Here is an 8,393-nt window from a genome sequence, read left to right as displayed (position 1 = left end):
GATTTAATACCTAAGGCTCTGATTACCATTTCTGTGGCGCCCCAAAACCCGGGGTCAGGAGTCTCGGAAGCCACGCTATCTAAAACTCACACAACTCACACTACAAATTAATTGTAAATTACTTTCACGCCTTCCACGGACCACACACTTAACACATCACTACACTACAGGTTTATTGTCTTAGAAACGAACCATCATTACTAGAGAACTTTTTATTACAACCCAAATAGTAATTAGTCTTACCGGGGGGTGACCTTTTAAGTAAGGTAAATCCGTCCGGACGAATATACGCTTCTTATTTCTTATTTTACATAAACCATACTTATAATAAGCCGAACATAAAACAACTGAAAAACTAATCCAGCTTATTCCGACTACCTGAGGTACTGCACCAAACAATCTACGAATACAGCTGGCCATTTCCTACCCGTTTCCTGGCTGTGGTTCTCATGGCAAGGCATCTTGATTCACCGTTGTGTTGTGTCAATTTAAGAAAACAAGTTTGAGCTAAGATGCTCAGCATAATAATGTACAGTATGAAAATGACTGTATAATAACATCATATATTTTATATATATGTTTTATTTAAAAGTAGATTTTCTCGGTGTCCCACACCTTCTTATGAGAATAATTCTTTAAGGGGTTTTTATAACCTGCGAATACCTTAATAGCATCCCAGCACCTAGGCTTGGGTTACGGTATGCATATCAATTCCAATTGGAAGATTTGGACATCTCACAGGAGGCCACCACATACGATGATCAGTCGTCCTACGGAAAGTAACCTTCTTTACTAGTAAAAGGACTAATACCGTCATCTCTCGGGTATCACCCTGGCCGCATTTGGGCTACGTGTCCCATTTTCGGGTATACACATACTTCACAAGTTCCTGAGTACACAAAGTACCTTCGCCTGCGGTACCTTTGGTAGCCCATCCAGCACACGTAGTACCAGAGTCTACCCCTCCATTGTCCTTCAACAGAATTCTATCCATCCCGGGAACTTGAACTACATCGAAGTTCCCCAAGCATTTGCTTGTTGATAGAGATAATTTATCTTTTTAGAATATAAGTGTATATATATGTATATACGTACTTCCGAGAATTTCGGAGGAAGTACTAGGGATGTGAGTTGACCCTTGTCAACAGCTAATTAATAAGGGGAAAGTTTCTTCTTGAAACTATATTCAATATAATAATAAGTCAGGGATAATATTCACCGACGATCTGAAATTATTCGAATGATACTTCTAAATCAGAAGGTATATCAGGATCTATGATCTTTAAATCAATAACAATCCTCAAATAAATAATCAATAATTAAATAATAGTCTATAAATAATTAAATGATAATTGATATTCATCATACCTCGAATGAGTATTCTTTTAAAAGATTTATTTAAATAGTATCCTCAACTAGTTTGTGTTTACATAAATAATAATCTATAATGATTAGTTCGGGTTTTGAAGTAAATAAATGTTGAAGTATACTACTCCTATAATAAAGGAATACGTATATAATATTTAATAACCGAATCAATAAAATATAGTTGAGGGAAAATGCTCATTGGGAAATCGTTTTAAAAGTTCGAGGTTGTTTTAATGTTTCGTAAGTGGACGATGAGTCCCTTTTAAAACGTACTAATATGGACTTATATCCGTCCTATAAATATTTCGGAATGATTCTCGAGTTTTATCTTTATAAAATAAAACTGACCGACTCTCGGTCTTACGACTTATACATCACGCTCTACTGTAGCGTTAATATTCTTAATTAAAACACCTCCGGAATACCTCCGGGTTTTCATCAACTTTTAACTGCCGATCCTCCGGTCTAAATATTACACGCCACACTACTCGCTGGCGTCAATATTCTCAATTATAAACTCCTCCAGGATACTTCCGGGTTTTTATAAGCTTACATCGACCGGCTCTCGGTCTAAATATAATTTTTTGAACTTGGTATGAACATATACTAGAAATTATCAACAATTGAGTAATGTAATACATCTCAAAACTTCGTAAAACAATTTAAAGCAATCTCATGCATATATCATGGTTTTGTAAAATATTCACAACACAATATTTCTTAAAAGGTAGGGTTTGAAAACTTGCCTGGGTATCTCGAGGTGGAGGATGCTCTAGGTTCCGCTCGGAAATCTATAACCATAAAACACATTTCATTTGTTAGGTTCCGTCCTAATTCACGGTAACTCGCACTCATGCGCTACTCATTATACACCCTCTCAACTCATACTACCCTTAACATTCTTTAAGTCATAAACACTTTATGGTCACTTCATTTTCCTAAGTATCTTGAGTTCATTCTCATTATCGTGTCGGCTCCGCTTAAGGATTCTTACGGTTTCTACTCGCGCGGTCTCGGCTCCGACATTTTTATAAATTTGAGAAATAATTATTTTCACTTGAAATTTTTATGACAGTTAGGAAACTCCACATGTTACTCTCTGTAAAATTCATGATTTATGAATACTTTTAAGTCTATCCTTTATATTTCAAAGTTCGTGATTTGTAGCAGTTTTTTTCGCGTACAAACACTTTTACTAAAACGATCATAAAGTTTGATCCGTAAATCGGAATTAAGCGATTCAAGCGCCTAAACGATTCTTATAACCATTGTCTATATTAAACAAAGGTATTTCTCAAGAATCTACAGTTTACAACTTCGAGACTTTCTGCAGAAACTTAAAGTTACGGTTTGTTGTTTTTAACGAAGTTACGTTGTACGATCGGGGTTTCGTTTATGCCTTAACTATCAACACACCACCAACAATCATCATATCATCATCACACATAAACTCCTCTCAAGAACAATCATGTTCTTGAGGCAACAACAACCAACCTTAAATCTACTTAACTTAATCATCAAGATTTTCATAAACAACACTTAGTAAGCTAGGTTTACTAACACCCACTAAATGGATCTTAACATGAACCTTAAATAAAGTATAATCCAAAGATTTTACCTTTCTTTAAAGCTTGAGATGTGATCTTGAGGATGGTGGAGGCTTGGAAGTTCTTGGTATGATTTTTGGAACCTAAAACCACCATTAAAATCAAGAAACCAAAGAGAGGGTTACTATTCACACTATTCACTAGTGAGTTTCTTGAATTTATACCACCCATCAAACCTTGATAAAAAGAGATGAAATTTTTTTCTTACATTAGTTTAGTTGCTAGGAGGCTTGGGAAATAATTGTGGGATTTTACAAGAACTAGAGCTTGGAGTTTTGAATTGCAATTTCCTTCTTTTCTTCAAAATAGTCGAATGGGAGCTTTTGGGGGTGGGGGGGGGTAATTTATAGCCCTTGGTTGCTTCTCTTGGATGAATTCTGGGTTGCTTCTTGGAAGGTGACTTGATATCTTTGCAAGTTGATCTTTATTCTTCCTAGGATAGCTTAGGTTTATTCCTTGTCTCCAAATCATTGGACAAATCTTTGTAGCTTGCTAGCTTACAAGCTAAACTACAAGGTTAGCTCCTTAGCACACTATTTGCTAGCTAGCTTGGTCATCCTAGGGTTAGCTTACTATTTGATGAAGTAACCATGGTTACTTCCTTACCATGGTTTAGTTAGTGCGTTACGTTTAATTAATCGTTTACGCGTTCACTCGGTTACTTAAACATTCTCCGCAATAGTTATTCGTTAATGGTTCGCAATGTAATTCTTTTCGTATTTATTCCTTATATTTTTATTTATCCTAATTGAATATAAATCCGTAGGATTTTAATCTCGTAATTATATTGTGATTCCGTAGTCCTTGATAAGTCGTAATTACGGTTGTTTTTCAAAGGTTCGTTTTCTTCGAAAACTAATAGCGTTTACATACACTCATTTGGTACGTATAGTCGTAAATCTATTCCGAAACTCATTTTCTTATGCACTATATAGTGGGGCTCAAAGTTTTCCCCGTATGTCAGGGTTACTATTCATTAAACGTTTTACAAGGTCTCAAAATTCGAGTTATTACAAAAAGATATGCCACAGAGATCCTAGATCAAGGACTAGATCTACAAACTACTACTGATCCCAAAGACAAGGGAAAAGGAAAAGTTGGGGAGACAGGTCAAGAAAACAAAATATGAAGATTCCTCAAATTCTGATGGATCCTGTGTGCAAGATGGTTCAAGTCTTTGATGCTGCTGCTTGAAGATGAACAGTTGGAAATCTGAAGGAGAAAGAGGATGACAGAAGAATCTAAGACAACATCTGACATAGCTCAAGTTGTTCAGAGTGAAGAAGTTCAGAACTTAAAAAATCCTGAAGATATTCAGAATAGCAAGCTACAAATGAAACTGCAAATCCTGACCAATATATCAAGACATCAACCTCTGACACTGCTCAAGTTAACATAGACAGCTTAACATTAGAGACAAGAAGAAGCTGCTATAGAACAAGTCTATTCCAGTTCAGCCTAAGGACAATCAGATGTTTGAATCAAATTGCAGCATTGGGTTAAAAGCCAAGCAAGCTAGAGACACTTCTGGGATTAGATTCTGATAGAGGAGAAATTCTAGACTGGGATAGAAGTTGATATTAGAGATCCATTCACATTGACTGACAAGCCATATGAAGAGATCACACAGAAGCATCTTGAAAAAGTGGCTTTATGCTCAAGTAGTGATGGATAGTCATGATGGTTACGAAGAAAAAGAGAAATTGATCTTATTTCTGATTGATGGCAAAACTTATAGAATATCTGACTCTGATGTGCTGAATGAATCTGTCAAAGAGCTCCAATATATTCATTATCTTACTGGAGGTAAAATTCTGATGTTACCAGGAAATGGTCAAATATATTCTGAAGACAATAAGAGATTTACTCAGAAGTTCTGGTGCAAGAATGACAGAGTACACTCCAATGATGACTGAGGATGATAGAAGAGAAATTCCATGAGGAAGACTTCTGCTAAGGTAGAAGTAATTCTGAAAGGAAGATGCTTATGCTATAATGAAGATTCTACACACATCCAAGGGTAATCAGACTGGGAGATGTACTTGAAAGAAATCCAATTTCTGCACTCAGAGCTGCCATATATCAGATTGGTGATACTTGAAAGATGAAGAACTGCAGTAAGTCAAAGCTCCGTTACTTGAAGTAAAAGAAATGCAGAGACCAAGCTGGTATCAGACTTTGTAAGGAATCATTATGGATTCAGGCTGATCAGTGAATTTGTAAAGCTGCATGGACTGAAGTTGTATTTAGTTGTGCATATACACTCTCATTGCATTTGTAACTTAATGTTTTGACATCAGTCAATCTATAAACTTGTATATTTTTATAATTTACAAGTTGGGGGGAGATTGTTAGATATATTTGTGATGTCATGTCTAATCTGATTTGTTTAGTTTCAGAACTTACTATCAGAACTTAACTGGAAATGAGAACTTACTGAAGACAGGAAGTTATCAGAACTTAAGCCATCAGGACTTACATCAGAACTTAAGTGCGGATACACTTCAGGGATGAAAAGCGGCTGATTTACAGGAGAGGATCTGGATTAAACAAAAGAAGATATGCTTGGAGAGTTGTACAGATAAAGGACTACAGTAGATAATCTCTGATTAATGTATTTAGGAAACATAACATATCATATCAATTAGGAGATATCTTGTAACTGCATAGTATATAAACACAGATTAGGGTTTTGTTAGATATATTTGAGATGTCAGGTCTAATATATTTCATGTTTAGTTTTCAGATCTAACAAACAGGAAATATCAGTACTTACTGGAATCAGTACTTACTGGAAGTCAGAACTTAAGGATATCAGACTTAGATTATTAGAAGATAATATCAGAAGATGGATATCAGATACTTAATACTGGAGGACCAACAGTTAAGGGAAGGAAGTAGACTTTACAGGAAAGAAGATCGAGACTGATACAAAAAGATAATATGCATGGAAAGGGTATAGAGAACTTAAAATAATTGTAAAAGATATCTGATTGATATATTTTAGGAGACAGATTATATTCCATATCAATTAGAAGTTATCTTATAACCGTGGTACTAATATAAACACAGACATAGGTGTTACACTATATGTGTTATCATTATCGAGAAGATCATACATTGTAACTCTAGCAGCTCTCGTGATATTTATTCATCACTGAGAAGCATAGTTCCTATAACAGAGTTTATTATATCGAATATAGTTTGTTACTGTTACTTGTGTTCGAATCGATTTGATTGTATTCTACACTGTATTCAACCCCCTTCTACAGTGTTGTGTGACCTAACAAGTGGTATCAGAGCCTATCTGTTAACACCATAGAGTAAAGACCTAAACAATCATGTCTGAAGAGAGCAAATCCAACCAGCCTGCCAAAACTGAAGAAACTCAAAAGACTCAAATCCACAGGCGATATGAGACTATAAGGGTTCCCATACTAAGATGCTTCTGAGTACCCCATATGGAAAGTGAAAATGGCTATGTTTCTGGAAGCTACAATCCAAAATATCTTAACAGAATTAATGAAGGACCGCATAAAGACAACCAAGCTCTCTGTTGTAGTGCAGATCACCAGCAAAGACCATACCAAGGAAAAAGTGAGTATACAGCTGAAGATTTCTCATCCATTGCCAAGGATGCAAAGGTAAGGCATTTGCTACATAGTGCATTGATATGTCATGTCAACAGGGTAATTCACTGCCAGATTGCAGAAAAGATATGGGATCTTTGGAGATAAGGTGTCAGGGAACTGATGCAATCAAGAAAAACAGGAGGACTCATACTCACTCAAGAGTACGAGCACTTTGACTCAAAAAGTGATGAGTCATTAAATGACTTATATGACAGGTTTGTCAAGCTCTTGAATGATCTGTCACTGGTGGACAAGAATATAATCTTGAAGATTCAAATCTAAAATTCGTTTTAGCTCTTCCTGAAAGTGGGATTTGAGGCTACATATTATAAGAGACAACTATGCTCTTGATGAAACTACTCTTGATGAAATTTTATGGTATGCTCAAGACTTATGAACTTGAGATGGATCAAGAAGCAAGAGACAAGGGAGAAAGTCAAGGACAGTTGCTCTTAAGGCTGAGGAGGAATTCCCCAAAGTGGCTGTCTCAAAGAAAGGAAAAGGAAAGGCTCTCATCATAAAGTCTGATTCAGAATCATCAAGTTCTGATGATGATGATTCAGAAACTGAAAGTTTACCTGAAGTAGATGTTGATGAAGATGATGAAATCGTGTGCTCTTATGGTGAAGGGTATCACAAACATAGCCTACAGGAAATTCAGAAGGGGTAAAAAGTTTTTCAAGAAAGGTGGAAGTACTGAGAAGAAGGGTTTCAGAAAATCTGAAGGCAGAGGATGAAAGTCTGACATAGGAGATTACTCAAATGTCAAATGCTATAATTGTGGTGAGAAAGGCCACATATCTCCTGACTGCAAGAAAGGAAAAAGTGACAAAGGCAAGGCACTTGTCACAAAGAAGAAAAGCTAGACAGACACTTCAGTGCTGATAGCAGTCCTGAAACTGCTGAGTTAAAGGTACCTCAACAACTTATGCCTTTCATACTGATGATATTACTGAGTTGACATTGTATCTTAAAACCATGTTTATTAGCTAAAGAGATCAAACTTTAACATGTGAAAGATTAAATAATGAAAATCTTGCTTTTAAGAAAAGGAATGATTATTTAGAAAAGGAGTTAGTTATGTTCCATCAAAGTTAGAAAGAGAGAGATGATGCTTTTTATGTTAGAGATGAATTGATAAAATTTGAATAAATCTCTCAAAACTGAGTTAGAAAATGAAAAAGAGATTATCAGGACTTGGACTACACTCTGGAAGAACAACTCAGAACTATTAAGTAGTGGAAACTGGAAAAAGGGCTTAGGTTATGGAATGATAAAAGTGAAAAAGGAACTGAAACAAATTGAGCCAATTGTTGTTAAACAAACTGTTAAGCCAAAGGTAAAATCCTGTTAAGTTTGTAGCTAAAACTGTTAAATTCTGATTCTGAAAAGATGAAAGAGTCTGTGACAGAAGTTAAGGAGAAGTCAACTTCTGACAAATTAGAACATGATAAGCCAGCTGAAGTCAACATAGGCTTAATGACACAAGAAGCAGCTAAGCATAAGCTGACAAGAAATAAGGAATGTCAACAAGGTTAAGGCAGCTAGGAAAAATAGGAATGGAAAGGAAGGTGTGAATAAAAGAAATAATTATATGCCTGTTCCAATGCTCCTAGAAAGAAATTTATAAATATGGAAACTCCTAACCATCTTGCTTCTTTTTGCAGGAAGAATAAGAATATAAACTCTTTACCTCCTAAGTCAGGAGTTAAGAGTCAGTCTGTTAGGTTTAAGCCACAAAATACTTGTTTTCATTGTGGTATTTTATGGCATTCCATTTATACTT

This window comes from Apium graveolens, unplaced genomic scaffold (genome assembly GCF_009905375.1).
Source record: "Apium graveolens cultivar Ventura unplaced genomic scaffold, ASM990537v1 ctg6220, whole genome shotgun sequence".
NCBI classification, from domain to species: Eukaryota; Viridiplantae; Streptophyta; class Magnoliopsida; order Apiales; family Apiaceae; genus Apium; species Apium graveolens.
The sequence above is the reverse complement of the archived record's forward strand: the minus strand, read 5'-3'. Positions refer to the sequence as shown.